The 22,511-nt window shown below is 36.6% G+C and overlaps 1 protein-coding gene across 22 annotated transcripts in view; it reads right to left on the reverse strand.

The window, feature by feature from the left end:
- The window catches only part of NRIP1 (nuclear receptor interacting protein 1), a 105,057-nt gene that overhangs the window by 12,211 nt on the left and 70,335 nt on the right, over nucleotides 1-22,511 (reverse strand). For 3 of the 22 annotated variants that reach the window (XM_063803737.1, XM_016938414.3, XM_063803736.1), the window contains 2 exons: nucleotides 17,996-18,101; nucleotides 14,576-15,026 (listed from right to left, as the gene is read on the reverse strand). The exons of 15 other annotated variants lie outside the window; for them this stretch is intronic. The gene's annotated coding sequence lies outside the window, so the exon portion shown is untranslated. Of the gene's footprint in view, nucleotides 1-10,734; nucleotides 10,846-14,575; nucleotides 15,027-17,995; nucleotides 18,102-22,511 lie in introns of those variants that run through there. 4 more of the 22 variants (XM_063803735.1, XM_016938415.3, XM_063803733.1 and 1 more) reach the window with 2 other exon arrangements.

The raw sequence follows: 22,511 nt of genomic DNA on the forward strand, positions 1-22,511 counted from the left end.
ATATATACAACGAGAAAAAAGTAAAACCTACACAATAATAGAATAAAAGCTAACTGAGTGATGTTTGTTTCAACTTGGCTGTCATTTTTATAGAGTGGTTCCATAAAATTTTGAGGAAAAAATGGTTAATTTTAACAAAAAATTTAGTATAACATTCAGGATACCAAGAAGTACTAAATTTTGATTTCAGTATTATCGTCTTAAGTGAAAATCAGCTCGCATAATTTTTTTTTTTTTTTTTTTTGAGACAAGTTCGCACTCTATTGCCCAGGCTGGACTGCAGTGGTGAGATCACAGCTCACTGCAGCCTCAGCCTCCTGGACTCAAGTGATTCTCCCACCTCAGTCTCCCAAGCAGCTGGGAATACAGGTGTGTGCCACCATGCAGAGCTGATTTTTTTTTTTTTTTCCTGTGGAGATGGGGATCTCACTATGTTGCCAAGGCTCATCTTGAACTCTTAGCCTCAAGTGGTCCTCCTGCCTTGGCCTCTCAAAGTGCTGGGATTACAGGCGTGAACCACCACACCTGGCTCTTTTACAATTTTAGTTCATTTTAACCCTCAGTACACCAAGAAAAACAGTCATCATCATTTATCATCTGGGTCCAAAAGACATTTTATTAATATTTAAGTTAATTCATGAATAATTTACACAATAAGAAAGAAATGACATAAAACAACTTCACTGATTTTTTTCATAAGAATTTAAACATAACATTGTAATTCAATTCTTCATTCCCTGTTTTCCTGGTTTTGAAGGAGTATACATCTGAAAAGGACAAGGCGCTTTGAAACTGACAGCTCATCAACAGGTTCATGGATGAACCTGGAAATATTTATAAATATTGATTCCAGATTTCAGGTATGTGTTTAAAAGGCCTCTTGGGTCTTCTTTTTGTACTTGAAGAATTCAAAATGTGTTACTTTTGATAATTTTAATAGCTCATAATGATGTTGAAAAGATGACAGAAATTTCTGCTTCGTAATTGCCCAATATATTTCATTTTTAGATTAACAGCAATTACAATGATCAATCCAATGAATTACTTCATTTCTGTATCATCTCTTTCTTTACAATCTCCTCTATCAAACACCCGCCTTAAGTATCTGTCCACTTACGAACAGTTTCAAATAAATTTGGTGTTCCAAAAATCATAAAAGATGAAAGAATACTGTCACACACCCTTTGAAGAAAACAGAGCCATTGAAGTTTTTGCCACAAAACACTTGAGTGTTGAATACCGAGCAATGCAGTCTTTCCTAATGAATAACTAACTGTATGAAAATACTATACTTACTTTTTGTCCTGAGAACTGTATTTTTGAACTATATTGTTACTCACTGCTCCCTGTGTTTGAGAAAATTCACCTAGGGGCTGGGCGCAGTGGCTCATGCCTGTAACTTCAGCACTTTCAGAGGCTGAGGCAGGATGAATGCTCGAGCCCAGGAGTTCGAGACCAGCCTGGGCAACATGGCGAGACCCCGTCTTTACAAAAACATTAAAAAAAAAATAGCTGGCTGTGATGTTATCAGCCTGCAGTTTCAGCTACTTGGGAGGCTGAGGTGGGAGGATCACCTGAGTCTGGGGAAGTCAAGGCTGCAGTAAGCCATGATAGCACCTGTGCACTTTAGCCTGGGTGACAGAGCAAGACCCTGTGGAAAGAAAGAACAGGAAGGACGAACGGACGGAAGGAAGGAAACATTCATCTAGGATGTATCTGAAGACAACAGTCAGTGGTATTGCTTATATAATCAAAAGCACCATAATCATTCACGTGTAAAGTATTAGCATCAGTTTTTTTCCATTCATCTTCTGGTTTATCTAAGTGAAATATCTTCGTATGTCAACTTTCCTCTTTGACATTACAGACAGAAAAATACTGAATCATCAATTTTTAATAAAAACTTAAAACAAAAGGGAAAGACTATAAAGAGAGTGTCTCCAGATGTTTTATTTTTATTTTTTTACATTCTTGAAAGATAATGTAGTATAATGGGCTCTAAGAAAACTGAAGATGGGGCTGGGTATAGTGGCTAGCCTGTAATCCTAGCACTTTGGAAGGCTGAGGTGGGAGGATCACTTGAGCCCAGGAGTTTGAGGTTACAGTGAGCTATGACTGAGTTACTGTACACCGCATTCTAGCCTGCGTGACAGAATAAGACACTATTTCTTTAAAAAAAAAAAAAAAAGGAAAGAAGGAAGGAAGGGAGAGAGAGAGAGAGAAAGAACGAAAGGCAGGGGAGGGGAGGGGAGGAATAGAATGATGGTATAACAGTGATGATTTGTTTTAGTATTGCATCATCCTTCTAGACACTTTCATTATTTTTACTTTTTATTATTTTAGCCTTTTTTTTTTAAAGGACAGTTGGGAATAAATAATAAATTCATTGCCAAAATGGTAAAATGCCAAAATACTTAAAGATACAGAAAAAATAAGATCACGAAGATTCCATATGTACTTTTGACTTCTAAAAGGTTCCAATGGACATATATAGTAACAGCAAGGTACTATGTTTGAGTCTATTAAGGACACATTCATTAAAACTTCAAAAATGTGGTATTATCCTTCCTACCACTTACAAATATATTTTTTTAAAAAGCATTTGAAAACTAAAACTGAGTCCAAAGAACCCTGATAGTATATCAAAGGTTAATGTATTTCATGATAATAAAATTCATGTCCAACTACTTAACAATGTTAAAATTATAAACAGAATCTTCCTTTTATTAATTTAAAATTGTTTATAAGCATAAAAATCCTTTAAAGTTTATAACGTTAAGATTTTACTGATCTACATCATGTGGTGGAAAAAATTATTATGGTGAAAAAGAATTATTTTAGAAAGTAATAAAATCAAACTAAACCATGAAAAAATTCCATGGAATCTTCACCATATGTGTAGATTGATTTGGGGAAAGATCTAAGTTTCAACACAAACTAGTTTAATGAAATATCTAATAAAATGCTTGAATTACACAGTATATTTTAAAAAGAGCTACATTTACTTTTTTTTATAAGTATCTGAAAAGTACAGAACTAAGTGATAGGTAATTTTTTTAGAGCTTTTTAAATAAAAGACAGTAGTAAATACTGTGCATACTAACAGTTCACAAATGGGTGCTATATTGATTCTCTAAAATAGCTAAACTATTTTCATTGCAATATGTTTTACATTTTCTGTTTGGAAATGGTTTATTAAACAAAGGGAAACTTTGTGGAACTTCTACACACTTTAAAATGATAAAATCCAAGTGATAAAATTTTACTTAGTTAAATGAAGAATGCATCTGGCAGAATTCTTACATGTAGGACTATTTTTGGTTGAGAATAGAGAAATAATGACAACGGTCTTTCTCCAGCTGTTTTTAAGGATTCAGTATCTTACTTGCAATTAAATACTCCATTAAAAACACATTTAAATGATTAAACATCTACGAGTTCACTTGGTATGCCATTTAAATTATATCTAAGGACTACCTCATGACTTCCAATTGTGTCCATGAGATCTCCCCCAATTTGTTCTGCAATATCAAGTAATACCTATTTGAGTACTGAATTGAAAGGGATTTCTACAATGCAGCTTTGACCATTAGGACACTTGGCTTTGCCTGGTTCCTCAAAATGCGTAAGTAATCAAAGGGCTACTAAATTATGTCATTCAAGAATAACTCCTAATGGACAATAATATTATCTATATTCCACTGTGGATAATTTCAGGGGTATTTTTATACAAATGGTAAGAAAAACATTAATATGTTTCATTAAACATTAGAAGAAAAATATCTAAGTACATACTAAGAAGATTCCAAAGTCCTAATTATTGACTCTTTTATTTAAAAAAAATACAGATCCAGGTATTCGGAGAACTCTCGTTGTTCTCCAAAGCAGGGCTTTGAAAGGAAGTTTTAAAAGCTGAATGAGAAACACTAAGCCAAAAACAATTTACCAACAGGATGTAACTCCAAACATTTTATCCGAAGGGATGAAAGTAGCTTTCCAAACCAAGGGCCAATGAAAAGTTAAAATACGTAAAACCCAACACTTAATTTCACATAAAAAGAAAGGAAAAGTAACATTTTAGGTATGGGTCCCGAAGTTTCATTTAAGAAGACAACAGTGAATCCTCTATTATCAATTAAAAGATAAAAAGTCATTGGAAAAAACATTTAAAAAGGAATAAAAGAAACATTCAAGTGTTGACATTTCACAGCAGGGAATAATAAGACAATAAAAGAATATGCCTGAAGTTTCATTTCTTAAAATATATTTCTAATTACTTGAAAAAAATGAATCAAAATTAATATATGTCTTTTAAGGGAATCTGAATTCCAAGATAATAACTTTCTTTGAAGTATTATCTTTATGAAAAGGTAGATGTGTGGTCATACAATTTAACAGATGCCAAAAATAATTATCTAAATACATTTTGCTCAACTGAGGGCCTCAACATTTGAAATGAGAACTGAGGAGTTTCTTGCTCTCTCCCGGGGGTTCTCATTTTAGGTGCAGATGCTCCTCAGAGACAGGTGGCATGGACACCAGAGACACCGGTGATGAAAACAGCTGCCCAGGCTGCTCTCCACTGCAACCTGAAGGACTTAATTTTTTGGCCCAAGGCCAAATTTGCTCCTAACTTCTAGGTCCATTGGCTTTAACTTGCTCGTCAGCTGCTTCCATAGGAGTAAAATAGTGTCATTCACATTCCCAACTAAAAAAGACTCATTAGGAGACACTCCTGCGTGAGTAACTCAAGCATTCAACGCAAGGACACATGTATATGAGGACCCCTCTAAATCTAAAATTTTATTCCTATGATTCTAAGTAATTTGTCAAATTATAGCTGATGAAAATGACAAGCATTTTAACGAGAAAGATGATATGCTGTCATAAAGTTGTGGAAATAGCCCTGACCAATATGTTTTACTGTCTTTTCAATAAATTCCGGGGGAAGGAAATGGTTTTGAAATAGCCACACACTCAACCCACCTAATGCCCCAAAAGTTATCTATGTTCACAACTTTCTTCTGTAGGGTCACAGAATTGCAAACAGATGTTTATTTAAAAGCTAAATATGAGCTTACATTCAAATTGGAACTTTTGCTTATCTCATAACAGCTATATACTGAATAAAATGGAGGATAATCACAAAGACTTAAGATCTTTGATGACACAAATAAAAGAGACAGATGAAATAACTGTTCTGGTGACAGAAAGAAATACCCCATAATTGATACGGCAAAATAAAGAAGGGCTTCTTTGTTTTGAATTCTCCTCAGAAGGCCTAGGTATATGAATCGGATTCAATAAATTTGCTATTCATTTTACACTGCCTCTATAGTTAATCTTAAAAACATTTAATTTTTAAACAAAATTAAGATGAAAAAGTTGGAGATTTTAAGTTAAAAATCAAAGATCTAGACAAAGGAGCTAGAGAAAGAGCTAAGCTGCCAAACAATTTCTATTTCAAAACCACAATACATTTCTGGATGCTGTGCTTCACTCTGTCTTGAAAATACTGACACTGGAAAATTGTTAAGTAAAGTTAATTTTACCTACAATTTTTAAAGCTCCAGAAAATTATTATATGACAGACAGTACGTACCTATTTATGATTAGTACTAATGTCTATTCACTACCTTCTACTGTTATCAAAGAAACAATAGTTTTTCTTAATGAACACAAAATAATCATTAACAAATTATTTTGGCAGCACATAAGTATAAGAAAAGAGTGTAAATACAAAATTAACAGAGAGTGTTTGCTTCTCACCTTTCTCAACAGCTCTTTGGAGTAACTGGTGCTATCAGTTTTCAAGAGCATAATATTTTCCAATCTCTATCAAAATAAGAAATGTAATGGAAAATGGATCTTTCTTCTTCTGGAATTGCTTGAGTGTTTATAGTATATATGCAGGGATATCCTTTGAGATGGGAGCATCAATCCTACTAAACTGAACTATAGTTTCCCCATCCCTAAAATAGATTTGACATACAGACACAAGCACAAGGTCAAGGTCACAGATCAGCAAGAAAGATTACCAACAGAACTGATGTAACCAGCTGGCTTTTGATCAAAGCTCCTAGGGTTTTTAGTACACTTAGACACTCTGCACTTACCCACATAGTATATCCTCTGTTTTAAAAATGTTCCCCATCTTTGAAGTCAAGATCTTCATGCACTTCTTATTATAAAGTATGTTCTGTTAAATATATTGCATTGGATCAAGAATAAGAGAAGAAACCAGTATGTGTGTTTTTTTTTAATAGCGACGGGGTTTTACCTTCTTGGCCAGGCTTGTCTTGAACTCCCGACCTCGTGATCCACCTGCCTTGGCCTCCCAAAGTGCTGGGATTACAGGTGTGAGCCACTGCACCCGGCCAGAATTGTGAATTTTTATGTGTTTGTGTGCATGTATATATATATATGCTTGCACTTTTATTTGTTTGCTTGTTATAACTGATCATTGCCATGTGACAGTTTTAAAATTAACTTAACTTGCAGTTCCCTGAATAGATAATGCTCTCTCACAATTCCAAGCTTTTGACCCATCTGAAACTGAAATTAGTAGTATGTTCTGCAATGCCTTGGGTCACTTGTTCCCAAAAACACAAATTTAACTTGTAAGTCACTGCTTCAACAAAAGAAGTTTTATAATTTATCCATAGTCTTCCACAACAATTTTCAAATCACAGGGATCAAAAGAAACTTTAGTTATCAACAATGACAAAAACAAAAAGTGATTCTTAAAGGAATATATTATTAAATATATTAGTGCAGGCTAGATGTGGTGGCTCAACCTGTAATCCCAGCACTCTGGGAGGCTGAGGCGGGAGGAGTTCAAGACCAGCCTGGCCAACATGGTGAAATCCTGCCTCTACTAAAAATACAAAAATTAGGTGGACACAGTGGCATGAGCCTGTAATCCCAGCTACTCAGGAGGCTGAGGCACGAGAATCGCTTAAACCTGGAAGGCGGAGGTTGCAGTGAGCCAAGATCGCACCATTGCACTCCAGCTGGGTGACAGAGCGAGACTCCGTATCAAAATAAAATAAAATAAAATAAAAATAAATAAAATAAATAAATACATACATATATGCAATTATCTAACAAAATCATGCCTTTTGTTTTAGCTGTTTAAACAAGATGTTAAATTTATTTTAAGTTACATTTATGAAACCAAGAGTTATGTGATCAATGTTCTTACTGAAGCATTCTGGTCAAGAAATCATTTTGAAGGATGCATAAAGCTGTTGGGGTAAATTTACACTATAAAAGCTTTCCTTGCTAAATCAAGTACCACCTGCTGTAGCTTTATACAATTTGCAAACTACTTATGCTATATGTACACGTAAATGTTCTCAATTAGTGGTTTTTCATATTTTTGATAAATTAAATACCTTTGCATGAAAATAACCCAAAATTTACTATCCTAGAAAGATTGCTAGTTTTTCAAAAATAAAGTAAAAAAGAAAAATTATGTCAAATTATCAAATTAAATACTATTGAAATGACATATATGACATCACTCTAGTCATTACAGGCCCCAAACACAAAGATATCTAGATAGAAGGTTCCAGTCAAGCTGTGGAAGAGAAATATCACTACAGACACAATCCATGAGCACCCAGACATGGTGGTGATACCTGTAAAGAGTCAATAAATCTGACTAGGTCCCATCCTACAGGATTAAGGAATCAAAACCAAAAATACTATATGCACAATGTACCTGCAGAAATTCTATGTCTTTAAATTTTCACAGGTAACATTAAAGTATGTCTGTCAACTCGGAAAATGAAGCTACTAGCACACCATCAGCAGGCCACTTACTTACTTTAAATGGTTTTATTTATTTTTATTGAAGAAACTGCGGTGCGTGCTTTACCCTGATCTCTTATTTGCTCATCTAACCATACAACCAAGTGTTTGAAGTACTAATCTCAGGAACAATAGCCAGTAAATGCTAATCTGAGAACCAGTTCTGCTGTTGTCCAGGTTTAGGGCACGTTCTGCCTGTGCAGCAGGGACAGTGACACATGCTCCTTGGCATGGCACCTGCCACTCATAGTCAGATACAGACCCAGGTTGGGGAGACTCAGGAGGCTTTAGAGGATGACTCCAGTGTGCTGAGGAGACAGAGGCAGATTAGTGGTCTAGGGAACATGGGTCAGGGCTTTTGTGATTTCAATTGTTGGACCAAAAATGTTTCAGAACAACTTTTCTCTTAACAATAAAGAACATTAAAAACAACTACTTACCTCCTACTATTAGCATCATTTAATAAAATTAAATGACTTTAACACTGAAAACTAAAATCTTTAATGAAAATCTCTCATCATTTTTCTGTTGCTTTTTGTCTTGAGATAGAATGATGTGTGGAATGGTACATATATACTATATTGATCTCTTCACTATTTAGTAGTTCATTTGATTTTTTTTTTTTTTTTTTTTTTTTGAGACAGAGTCTTGCTCTGTCACCCAGGTTGGAATGCAGCAGCGCGATCTCAGCTCAGCACAACCTCCGACTCCCCAGGATCAAGCGATTCTCCTACCTCAGCATCCTGAGCAGCTGGAACCACAGGCACACACCACCATGCCTAACTAATTTTTGATTTTTGTAGGGACGGGTTTTACCGTATTGCCCAGGGTGGTCTCAAGCTCCTGGGCTCAACAGATCCTCCTGCCTTGGCCTCCCAAAGTGTTGAGATTACAGGCATAAGCCACGATGCCTGGTCCTAGTTCACTCAACTCTTAAGTTACTTAAATCTTTACATCAGAATTTCCCACTGTTTATATTTTGCTTTGTGTTTTGGTCTTTCCCTTGATTTCAATTATCACATTTATATAAAATATATAATTTGTTCTATAGAAATTCTTGTCATTAAACAAGAGGTTATAAATAAGACAGCAGGGGAGAAACAGGGCAGTAAGAATAATAAAGAACCTTCTGCTTAGTGCCCTTCCCCCCATATCATCCTTACCATCCTCATCTTTTGAGGAAAAATACATCAGACTTAAAAATGCATACAGAATCCTGTAATAAGCCCCATTTGTTTACAGTCAAGCTAAACAACTAGGACATCTCTTTCATTCTGTAAGTCTCAGCTGACAACTCATCCTCTCTTTAGGTAGCCTTCACTGAACTCCATAGCCTGAGGGTAGTTGTTCCTCTCTGTGACTCCACAGCACTCAGTAGATCTTTCAATCATCTTGCTTACAAAACTGTACGGTCACACGTCATTTTATTGTGCTTTGCTTCATTGTACTTTGCCATTATTGTGGGTTTTGTTTTGTTTTGTTTTTTTTACAATCTAAGGATTTGTGGCAATCCTGTTGAGGAAGTCTATTGGTACCACTTTTCCAACAGCATGTGCCCACTTTGTAGCTCTATGTCTCATTTAGGTATTTCTCACAATATTTCAAGCTTTTTCATTATTATTCTATCTGCTATGGTGATGTGTGATCTTTGGTGTTACTATTATAATTGTTTTGGGGTGCCATGAACTGTGCCCATATCACAGCATACTTAATAAATATGTATGTTCTGATTGCTCCACCACTTAGCTGTTCCCATCTCTCTCCCTCTCCTCAGTCCTTTTTATTGCCTGAGACACAACAATATTGAAATTAGATCAATTAATAACCCTACAATGGCCTCTGTGTGTTTTGCATGTCTCACACTTTAAATCAAAAGCTAGAAATGATTAAGCTTAGTGAGGAAGGATGTTGAAAGCCAAGACAGGCCAAAAGCTCAGCCTCTTGCACCAGTTAACCAAATTGAAAACGCAAAAAAAAAAACAATTATTGTAGGAAATTAAAAATGTCACTCCAGTGAACACATGAATGATAAGAAAACAAAACAACCTTATTGCTGACATACAGAAAGCTTTTGTGGTCTGGATTTAAGATCAAACCAGCTATTACATTCCCTTAAACCAAAGCCTAATCCAGAGCAAGGCCCTAACTCTCTTCAATTCTATGAAGACTGAGAGAGGTGAGGAAGCGGCAGAGGTGGCTCATACGATTTAAGGGAGAAAACAATAAAACTGCGAAGGGAAGCAGCAAATGCTGACAGAAAAGCTCAGCAAGAAAAGCTCAGCAAGAAAAGCCAGAAGATCCAGCTGAGTGAGATAAATGATGAAGGTGGTTACACTAAACAACAGATTTTCAATGGAGACAAAACAGCCTTAAATTGGAAGAAGATTCCATCTAGAAATTTCACAGCTAGAGAGAGGTCAATATCTGGCTTCAAAGCTTCAAAGGAAAGACTGACTCTCTTGGTAAAGGCTGATGAAGCTGGAACTTGAGGTTGAAGCCAATGCTCATATACCATTCCAAAAATCCTAAAGCCTTAAAAATGACGATAAATCTACTCTGCCTTTGCTACATAAATGGAAAAACAAAGCCTGGAGGAAAGCACATCTGTTTACACCATGATTTGCTGAATATTTTAAGCCCGCTGTTGGGACCTACTGGACAAAAACAAAAATTCCTTTCAAAATATTACAGGCCATGTACCTGTACACTAAGAGCTCTGCTGCAGTTGTACAAGGAGATTAATGTTGTTTTTATGCCTGCTAACACAACACCCATTCTGCAGCTCATGGATCAAAGAGTAATTTTGACTTCATATCTTATTGGAAAAACACATTTTCTAAGGCTTTAGCTGTCATCAAAAGTGATTCCTCTGATTGGATCTGGGCAGAGTCAACTGAAAAGCTTCTGAAAAGGATTCACCATTCTAGATGTCATTAAGAACATTCATGATTCATGAGGGGAGGTCAAATATCAACATTTGCAACTTCATGGATGACTTTGAGGAATTCAAGACTTCAGTGCAAGAAGCAACTGCAGATGTGGTAGAAAAAGCAAAAGAACTAGAAGTGAGCCTAAAGATGTGGGTAAATTTCTGTAACCTCATAATAAAACATAAATGAATGAAGAGTTGCTGCGGGTTTTTTTTGTTTGTTTGTTTTCAACTCCTGAGCTCAAGTGATCCTCCCACATCGGCCTGCCAAAGTGCAGGGATTACAGGCATGAGCCACTACACCGAGCCTGAGGAGTTGCTTCTTACACATGTGTAAAGAAAGCAGTTTCTTGAGACGGAATCTACTCCTGGTGAAGAGACTGTGAACACTGTTGAAAAAACAACAAAGGATTTAGAATATTCTGTCAATATAAACTTAGTAGATAAAGCAGTGGGAGGTTTGAGAGGATTGACTCTCTTTTTGAAAGAAGGTCTCCTGTGGGTAAAATGCTATCATCAAACAGCAGCACATGCTACAGAGAAATATTCCATGAAAGGATGTCAGTCAACGTGGCGAATTTCATTGTTGTCTTACTTTCAGAAATCATTACAGAGACCCCAACCTTCAGCAACCACCCCCTGATTGTTCGGCAGCCATCAACATGGAGGCAAGGCCTCTACCAGAAGAAAGATTACAGTTCTCTGAAGGTTCAGAGGATCGTTAGTTTTTTTTTTAGCTATAAGGTATTTTTAAGTTAAGGTATGCACATTATTTTTAGACATAATGCTATGGCACACTTAACAGACTACAGTATAGTGTAAACATAACTTTTACATGGACTGAAAAACCAAAAAATGTGCTTGCTTTTCTGAGGTATTCATTTCACTGCAGTGTCTGGAATTGAACTCTGAGGTATGCCTGTGTTTTGGTTTGTTAAGGCCTGGTTCCCCATGAGAGTATAAACTCCTTATGGGCAAGAATTATGTCTTTTTCATCTTTACATCTTAGCACCTAGCAGAGGCAGCATTCCTAGTAGAACATGCTGTAAACAGCAAGTAAACCTTTTGGAGCCTTGGTCTGCAAAATAAGGAGTGGGCTGTCATAATTCTATGGGAACAGGAGAATTAAAATGATATGACAATGTTATTTAAAATGATGGTTTCAGATCCAATGTATCTTTTTCCCTGGAATATAAATTAACAAAAAAGGCACAAAATTAAAGAATAAAAAAGTATTTTATCCTACAGAGAGTTCTGTGGGTTTAGAAAAAATGCGTGACTAATATTATGGTAGAAAACCCACAAGATTTAAGCCAGCTATCTATCATCTATCATCTGTCTGTCTGTCTATCTATCTATCTATCTATCTATCTATCTAACTATCTATCTACCTATGAGACAGAGTCTCCCCTCTGCCACTCAGTCTGGAGTGCAGTGGTATGATCTCGGCTCATTGTAACCCCTGCCTCCTGGGTTCAAGCAATTCTCCTGCCTCAGCTTCCCAAGTAGCTGGGACTACAGGCCTGCACCACCATGCTCAGCTAATTTTTGTATTTTTAGTAGACACGGGGTTTCGCTGTGTTGCCCAGGCTGGTTTTGAACTCCTGACCTCAAGTGATCCACCCGCCTCGGCCCCCCAAAGTGCTGGAATTACCAGCGTGAGCCACCATGCCTGGCAAAGCATTTTAAAAATACACATATTTTTAGAGTATTTTAAAGTTTTTTAAGATGATCTTTATTTTACCACTTGTTTATGAAGAACTGATCATACTAATTTGGTTTCTTTTAGTTGCTGTTTCCCATGTCAAGGTTGGTAAGATCTGGTATGGATTTAGGTTATATCAAGAATGAGTATATGCTTCAAAATACCAGTTCCATCAAGCTTTTCATCATTTTTCCTTTTCAAATTACCTCCCCTAGATGAAGATGAAAACCCAGTTAACATTAAAATACTACTTTGTTACATTTTCTTTTGATGGAGATATTAAGAAATGAAGTATCACATCAAAAGATTTAGTCTCTAAAACCAGACATTCATTCTAAAAAATAAGTTACAATGAAATAGGCAAAGTAAGTCTTTATGCAAGAAAGGCTTTTTATTTATTTATTTTTTTACAGTATCAACCACAATTAAACTATTTCTCTGTGCCCATTTTAAAAATCAGTCATTGAAGCAGATAATAATTATATGCCAAAGAATTTGAGCCCTTTAAATGTGTGATAAAGATTAAATCAATTTGGTCAAAGCTATTCTTGGAATGATCTTTTTTATTTGAATCTGTATTTGATGAAGAGCTTCAAGTATGAATGTTCAATGAATATGGCTAAATAAAAACAGTATCTTAACATAAAGTGATTAATTATGAAAAAAGTAGTGAAATTCCCTTTTAAATAACTGAAACCTGAAAAACTAAAAACCAATTCGACAACAACAACCATTACCCAAATAAGTCTTGAATACTGATGCAAGATGACTCCACGTGTCGTTGCCACGGCTTTCAACTTTTTACCATATTAGCATGTTGCCATTAGTAGAAACATAAAATCAAGAAAAATCACTCCTTTGACCTCTTTCAAAGAGCTTCAGATCCACTCTTGCCTTGTGGCATAGTATTAAACCTTAATAACATTTCTCAGGTCTGAGAAGGCTAGAAAGTCATGTGGGTCCAGAAAAGATCTCACTTTGCTGTGAATGGATAAGATTTAGAAACCCAGTGTTCTAAAATGCATAGTAAGACACTCTTTTATTTAGGCAATTGTTTAGGTATTTGTTTTAAATATATGACACATCAAATCAAATTTCCTTGTCTATAATTAGAAAACGGAGATTTTTGGCATATATTTTATTCATTTGAACTAATGACTTAAACTAAACTTACAAACATCTTATCCTTCATAATACCAGATTACACAAATTTAAGGAACTTGTATCCAATTGGAAGAGCAGCTAATTTTTATGAGGTGAAATCTATTTTCCTCTAATAATTTTGCCACTGGCTATTGTTTTCATAAGCATGGCATGTAAAGTAATTCTCCAAACATGACAGAATCATAATTTAAAGGTTGGGAGGCAGTTGAAAAGTCATCTGCCTAATCAATCATCCTGTCTGATGCTTAATCCCCTTTATAACCCATTTGCTATCTCTGGATATCTAGCTTATTTCTAAAAACCTCTAGTGACCATGAACTATCTTCCAAGGTGGTCTTTTGGAGACGGATGGCTCTGGGTTCAACTTCTTCTGGCTCTACCATTTACCAACTCTTTGATCATGGGAAAGTTGGCTACTCTTGAAAGTTTATCATTATTAAACGTGCAAAAGCACTAATACCTGTTTCATAGAGCCCCTGGGCTGAACAAATGTGGTAGTGCTCACATAGCCTAGCCACAGAGTCGCTGCTCAGTAAGAGTTCCTTGCATAACTCCAACAGTATGAAATTCTGCCTTGCACTGAGCTATAATGAGTTTTAGTCTGACTATTGGTCTTTTTGGGGACACAGAAAACAAGGCTAATCCATCAGTTACCTTTCAAACATTAGAAAACTGCTGCCAGGTTCCACTGACCAGGTCTGTCACCTTGTTAAGGCCAAGATAAGACAGTTAAAACCCATTGTTGACAGGGGTTTAGCAAAGGGCAAACAAAGGAAGACAAATGTTCCTGAGGCCAGTCTGTGGTGGGTGCTGCAGAGATGCAATTCTTTACAAATTCTTGACTGGCCAAAACAGTGTATAAAACCTCCTGGGAGCTCTTGTCACTGACCGTTGATTCCTACAAAGTCTATTTTACATTTTAAAAGCCCTGCTTTATCACAGGTGCTTTAAGCCATACTCACCCTTCCTCGAATGAAATACTAGGATAGAGTTGTCTTTGATTCTCCTCATGGGGTTGGTTAATACATTATTTATCCTCATTCCCATGTTACCAGGGCACTAAAGCTCAGAACAACTGAGTGGTTGGTTAATTGCCCAGTAAATGCCTGATCCAAAACCACGTCAAGGTCTTCTGGAACACAGTCTTTCCTATCATATTCAATTGCCACAGACTGTAACGAATGTGGATTTGAAAACTTTTCGTAAAGCAAAATTTATGCAGCACTCTGAGAATTCTGGATTACTTTTCCCACTCTAAAATCTTGTCTCTGCCAGTGTCAGTCTCTTGCTTTTATTAGGAAGGCCACAAAGCATTGTGGTGAAAAGAACAGTCTCTGGATTCCTGACTCTGCTATTCAGTAGTGGGTCACTTTGGTCGATTTACTTAACTGTTCCGAGGCTCAGTTTTTTCAGCTGTAAATGGAATAATAATAGTATTTACCTTATAAAACTGTTGTATTAAATAAAAGGTACATGTAAAACAGTATAATATCTCACATTTTCTAAGCACTCAATGAATGTTAATTGTTTTATTATTCACAGACAAAGCTTCAGCCCAGAGAACTTTCTCAAACAAAATTTTTTTTGACTTACTAGTCACCCTATATAAAGCTCCTTGAGGCTTAGGATTGTCTTTTGTCTTTAGATAGATAGATAGATAGATAATATAGATAGATAGTGTATATATCCTGAAAAACTAAAGAAATATATATATATATATCCTGAAAAACTAAAGAAAAAGCATTTGGATCTGTAAAATAATTTAATAATCTAGGTAACTAATTCTTTCACTCATAATTTTGTGTGACAGGTTTACTTAAAGCAAAAAGTAATTTCATATACAAAAGATGCATATAATTTCTTCCTTACCTAAACCTTTTTCTTAAGAACCTATACCCAAACCACAGACCTCAGGAGAATGGAACAACACTGGGAACCTAACTAATGGACGAATCATTTCCTCTCTTGACATCTGGAATTCAGAGGGAGACAGAAAGCTTCATTTTGGAGTGGACTTCATGAGGCCACATTTCAGATTAGTGCCTAGAGGAGTCAGTATTCTGAGAGAAAAGATTGAAGTAAGCACATAGAGAGAAGCAGAGATGAGGGAGGCAAAACGAGGAGAGAAGAGGAGAGGGAAGGGACAGCAGGGAGGTGCTGAATGAACGGCTTTCCAGCTTCAGAAGGGGCAAAGCACTCCGATCACCAGGTTCCTGAAGAGTTCGCTGCATGCCTCTAACAAGTCCTCCTGTACCTGAGCTTTGTTGAGGGGCTTCTGTTCCCTGTCATCACACCACCCCTAAGATAACTGCAGTAACATTATGTAAGACAAACTGCACATTTTAATCCATGGTCCTGAAGAACTCTGCAAACGCTCTTTTTTCTCACTTTTCCTATGGTGCCTTTACCTCACGTATGGTCAAAGAGCAACATGTGGCTCTGAATTTCAAATGGGGAAAGCTAACAGCACAAAGAGGTAAATAAGATGTCCAAGGTCATACTTACAGTTTGTAGGGGCGGAACCAACAACAGAACTTCATATTTCTTATTCCGAGGGGCCTGCACTAACCAATAAACCAACTGCCTCCCTCGATGAAACTAAAGTATGCCAATTATCCAAACTGTGTAGGAAACGTTGACCAAAACAGGGGTTAATTGGACACTGGTTGTTTTAATTCCATAATCAGCTCCTTCCCTGAGCTACCCTGGGAGTGAATAACATATCTTTCACAGGAATGGGAAGGAGGCCAGCACAGGCCATCTGGCTGAACATGTCCTTTCCTCAAGTTATCCCTGCAGCTGTGTGAAACTTACTGATGTTGAAGAACTTTACAGTTTAATTTGCTTTATCATGTTTCCTCTATTCCATTAAAATTAAAAGTAGACAAATCTTTATGTTCATATTAGCCAAGCAGTTTCCCTGACTCCAAAGTCATGGAATATACATGAACATATGTAGTCTATGTGTGTGTGGAGGTGAGGAGGAGGGGAGCCTGAAATTTTTGGATATCAAGAAGACATTTCATATTCAAAAAGAACAATTCATTTAGACTAGGGCCACTAGAAAATAAACAAAAACTTGTCAGTTTCACATGAAAATGAAACTAAAATACTGGTCTTATTAATCATGAAAAAAAAAAAGAAACATGAAAGAGAATAGGTAGCTTATTTCCTTGCCCATTTTCCCTACTTCTCCTACTTTGTAAATTTGTAAATATGACAATAAATCTAGACTATTAAGTGGAAGAGTATTTCCTAATGAATACTCTAGAATCAGATGTGCATCCATCAAGTGGGTTCAGTCACGATTCTAGCGCCACTAGCCTAAGAGCCGCTCCAGAAGGTGAGCATGTATTCTTTCCCTCTCAACAATTCTCTCTTCCTGCCTCCCTCCACCCCTCCTCTTACATGGTTTACTTTCTTCTTTTCTCCATCTTTTATTTCTCAAGTTTGAATGTATTTCTACCTGTCTTACTCATGAACATTGCCGGCATTCAGATACTGACATAATGCCACCATATTCCTTATGCTGGGAACTGTGTACTAGGAAGGGCCGGGGTGGGTTACTTTTAAGCAATGCAAATACTAATGCCCAAGTTTGGGTCAGACTAGGGCTGTCCAAGCCCTAGATGATGAGCCTTGAGCAAGGTTGAAGAGACTTGAGTAAGGATGAGAATTAATGAGGCAGTGTAGAGGGAATGTCTTTTCCCAATACACAATTTAGGTACTATGACTATTAACTAGAAGAAGGTAAGAGCCAGAGGGCAACAGTAAGAAACAGCCAAGAGGTAATGAAATCTTAAAAGAGATGCTGGTGTTCAAGCTATATGTGTGAACAGACATGGAAAATGAATTCCTAAAGTGAAACTCTAATGCAAAGACTGGGTGGATGGTTATGTTGAAGTTGGCCAGCAAACAAAGACCAGATGGTTCTTCCTCAGAGGGCTAGATGGCAAAATATTAGATAAAGGGACCCTGATACAGCTAACTTCTATCATTTCTAGCATCATATGCCTGTATTTATAATAATAAATGGACATAGCATCTAATAATAAGTAGCCATCACACTGCCTGCAAAGTTCATTAGTGAAGTTGAGTGGGAAGAAGGGTTACCCTAGGTCAGGTAAGGCCAGTTGTACCTAAGGGCTCTACGTGCTTCTCGTTTCATTTGCTGCTGTCAACTATTAGGTTGCCGCATGTCTCTACTTCCTCTTAAATAAACTCTGATGGCTCCTGGCCCTAGATTACAGCCCTGGCCCAAAATGTCTTGACAACAATTGCCTAAAGGAAGGAGTCAGGAACAACAATTATTCCATGGTGTGATGGCTAAGAAAAAGAGGCAAAAGATTCCACTGCTGTAGTTCTAACTACTTCTCACTTACTTTCTTTGTGCGTATCATGTAACATGCCTCTTCTTATTAACAGGACCTGGGCTCTGTGGGACTACTCTGAATCTGTCCATGCAAACCAACTTTTGGAACTCTGGGGCTACGAGATAAAGGAGAAGAAAAAATGTTCTAGGTGTTATTTTCTCTTTGTGCCTCACTCTATTCATTTAAAAAAAGAAAGCTCAACAAGATCCTCTTTGAGATTCTACTGCATTTTCCTGGGCTTCAGTTATTTTACCTCCTTATTTTAAAGGCCTTTTTGAGAATGTTGTTAGTTCAGCTAAACATGATGACTCTGCCTTTCTTCCTCTGCTCTATCTTGTAGGACTGATGTTCCTTTCAGGCAGAAGCATGCATTTCCACTCCTGACAGAATAAGATGCCTTATTTCACCTCCCCTATTACCCACAAAAAGGGAGACTTGTAAGTGTCACTCCAGAATTTTTGCCATTGAGTTTTAGAGAATATCATGGCCATAAAAAGGAAATAAAATTATTTGCATAAATAATGTCAAATTTTCAAAAAGTAAATGGAATAAAATACTCTTGTATAGAAAGGAAGAAATAAAAGGAAACAAGGTCACTGTTCCATTCATTTACCCCACAATATTATTAACACCCAGGCATATGACAAAGATTTGTCAAAAGACTTCCTAATATTAAATTGGAAGATGACTAAAAATGTTGTCTATTTACATCTGAGATAGCAAGAAACCTCATCCAGAATTAAAAAGCTGCATTCCTTTCATCTTTTTTTTCTTTTTCCCCTTTCTCTGACCAACATTTTCTCCTCTATTCTAAATATTATACACAGCCCAAAGAAAGTCAGTCTTGTTTTGTTTTGTACGCTTTCAGACAGGTCTCACTCTGTTGCCCAGGCCAGAGTGTGGTGGTGTGACCATGACTCACTGCAGCCTGAAACTCCTGGGCTCAAGCAATCCTCCCACCTCAGCCTCCGGAATAGACGGGACTATAGTTGCGTGCCACCATGCTTGGCTAATTTTACATGTTTGTTTGTTTGTTTGTTTATAGAGACGGGGTCTCGAAATGTTGCCCAGGTTGGTCTAGAACTCCCGGACTCAAGTGATCCCCCCACCAGGCCTCCCAAAGTGCTGGGATTATCGGTGTGAGCCACCAACCCCTGCAGTCTACATCTGAAATAAACCACAGAAGCAAGGATATCACTTAAACAATGTAACTTACCAATTCAGTCTGAGTGAGTTTTGTAGTTTATAACATATTGATGAAAACAGTTAAGTGTCTTCATTCCGTTTACATAAGAGAATGCTATTCAAGCTTTTAAAATAAAAAACTTAAACTATTCCCCTCACCCCCCAAAAAGTCTAACTATAAAGATGGGTTTGCTACAAAATAATTAGCAAAACTGATTTACCAAGTAAGATGTCCTCCCGCTCACTGCCCCCCAGAAATACGTATACTGTAGGAATACTCCTAGGAAGTGACACAAGTGAAAGAAAAATTATTCTTTCAATATGTTAAAAACATCTACAGTGCACTAAAAAAAGTCCCTAAATTTGGCAATACATTTCTTCCAAAAATGTTATTCAATAACATAAACATTATGAAGTAGAACTGGCTGTCCCATATGTTCAGAATAAAAGGGTTAAGTGGAGTCCTGCATAACTAGCAAAGTGGAAGAATAAATGGTAAGACTAAGACATACACATACAAACATTAAAATCTAAATATCAGAACAACTAAATAAAAATTTACCTTGCATCTCTACTTTTAACTATATAATAAAAAATGGTCATTGGATAGCTGATACTTGTCAAATCTCAGCAAACTTATGAGAGAGAAGGGATAAAAATGGTTAAACCTTAAAATACCTGTTCAATAATCAGTTTTTAATTATCAAAAAAATGTTGACATGAAAGGCACTTCTACAATTGCAAAGGGAAACCTTGTATTTTGCAAGGCTATGTAGTTATACCTTTGTGTTATCAGTGGTGAGTCTGGAGATAAAAGATGATCACACATAACCAACTAAAATCGAGACCAGTAATGACAAAAAAAAAAAAAAAAAAAAAATCAGGGCTGAGAAGCTTCCTATACTTGACTTCATAAACTATTTTACTGTATTGGTTACTCAGAGGACTAGATACCACTCCAATCCACAAATTGTCAACCTCAACAATTTAAATGTATGAGTCAGATTTTCCACAGTTCACTTCTGAAAGATCTTCATTTATACAAAAATCCCTTCCATATTCATATCTAAAAGATACCATGAGCCTTAAAAACAGTAACACTGGGGGTCAACCATTTGCTCTGTAACCCCAGCTTAAATGTGTCTGAGCCTCAGTTTAACATGTATAACAATGTATTTAATGGAGCAGTTGTGAAAATTAAAGATGACAACATCAGCCTGGGCAACACAGCGAGACTCCATCTCTAAAAAAATAAAAATAAAAAAATAGCTGGGTGTGGTGGCACGTGCCTGTTGCCCCAGCTTCTCGGGAGGCTGACACGGAAGGATCGCTTGATCCCAGGAAGTTGAGGCTGCAGTGAGGTGAGATCATGCCACTGTGCTCCAGCCTGGGCAACAGAGAGAGATATGTCTCAAAAAAAAAAATGACAGTGTATATACAACATCCAATCCAACACAGGAGGTCCTCAAGAAATGTTAATTCACCTTTTTCCTTCTTTGTATTACTTATATCTGTAGTATTGATCATGATTTACATTATTATTTTAATATCTTATATTAATTAGGCAAAGTCTATGCTTCCAAAATCAAGCACTATAGTGGAAACTAAAGTAAGTAGTACTACTTTGAAAATGTTTTGATACTCAAGTATCTTGAACAATTTTCGGTATAATACTCGTACCAAGTATCTGGTATTTCCAATTCCTGACAGATTCTGACATCTACAGTTGGATCATGTATTTATATATTTTACTATGCCTTGGTACTTTCAATCATATGACACTGCTTAGTCACAATAAGCGTATTGATTCCTCTATCCTATTGTTTATAAAACCATCCATTAAAGGCAAATTGCAAGATTTTTTTGGGGCGGGGGGGGGGGGTGCGGCGCAGACTGAGTCTTGCTCTATCGCCCAGGCTGGAGTGCAGCAACCTCCGCCTCCCGAGTTCAAGTGATTCTCATGCCTCAGACTCTTGAGTAGCTGGGATTACAGGGGTGCACCACCATGCCTGGCTAATTTTTGTATTTTTAGTAGAGACGAGGTTTCGCCATGTTGGCCAGGCTGGTCTCGAACGCCTGACCTCAAGTGATCTGCCTACCTCAGCCTCCCAGAATGCTGGGATTACATGCAAATTGCAAGATTTTTATGCTATACAGAGAGTTTTCTTGAGTGCTATCTAACTTTTTTATTATTTTCATTTGACTAGAGAAAATAAAACTATTAGCTTACTGAAAAGGATCAGCCTTCTGAGTGATATGACATGGATCAACTTTAATTTCACTCAAGAAACAATTTTTTTAAAATAGAAATTTTCATTGGAATTTCAAATGAACTTTGCTTTTTACAGTGAAAAACATTGTTGTCAACTGCAAACGATATACAACAGGCATTTTGTGAAGACATTTCATTTCAAAGATACCTTAAAAAAGTGGACAGCACACTGAAGCTAAGAGAACCAGCCTTAAAGTCAGGTGGCCAGGCTTTGAATCTTAGGTTCAGGCAGTAACTTTTCTGAGATTCTAGGGATAATATTAACTATTTAACAGGGCTGTAAAAAAAATGAAAGCACTTAACATTGTGTCTGCTATCCTCTAAGTACTCAAGAAGTTCAAGTATTCTAGAGCAAACAAATTTTATTTTTCCCTCTGAAGTAAAAGCAAAAACCTATACTCACCTGCCTTGTATTTTATCATTACTACAAAATAAATCCAAAACCTTTTGCCATCACTCAGTAGTATAAGTAACAATAAAAATCCAAAGGGTAATAATTATTCCAATTTCATACACATTAAATGATGGTATTGCAAATATAGTTTCTGATCCAAATAAAACAAATGGAAAATGTAACTCACATTCATGCAGACAGACAACCACATACATACTAAATAAAAGGAGTAACTAGATAAGCAGAAATCACAAGACATATGTCAAAGATCTGAGTTTTAGCCTAGAGACTGTCATTTGCTACCAGTATTAACCTTGGCAGCTTGCATTTAATTAAGTCTCAGTTTCTTCATTTACAAAAGAGGGAGAAGGAGTCCTACTGCAGAGAATAGTTGGGAAGATTACAGGCTGGACTGTATGAGGAGGTTTCTTAAACCTGGGATACAAGGCCTTCTGAGAAATGTACATGTAGGCCTATGGGATCTGAGATTGTCAGTAGCTTCCAATAAATCATCAGTTACTTGAACCACAAAATATTATGAAATGTAGGTTTGTCAAAACGCTTCAGAATCTTTAAAGCTATAAATGATTTTAAAGTCGTGTTAAACTTCCATGAATTACAGTGTTCTGGGAGAGTGAGAGATTTAATTTTGTAAGAATTTTAATATTTCACAA

This window comes from Pan troglodytes, chromosome 22 (assembly GCF_028858775.2).
Source record: "Pan troglodytes isolate AG18354 chromosome 22, NHGRI_mPanTro3-v2.0_pri, whole genome shotgun sequence".
Taxonomy (NCBI): domain Eukaryota; kingdom Metazoa; phylum Chordata; class Mammalia; order Primates; family Hominidae; genus Pan; species Pan troglodytes.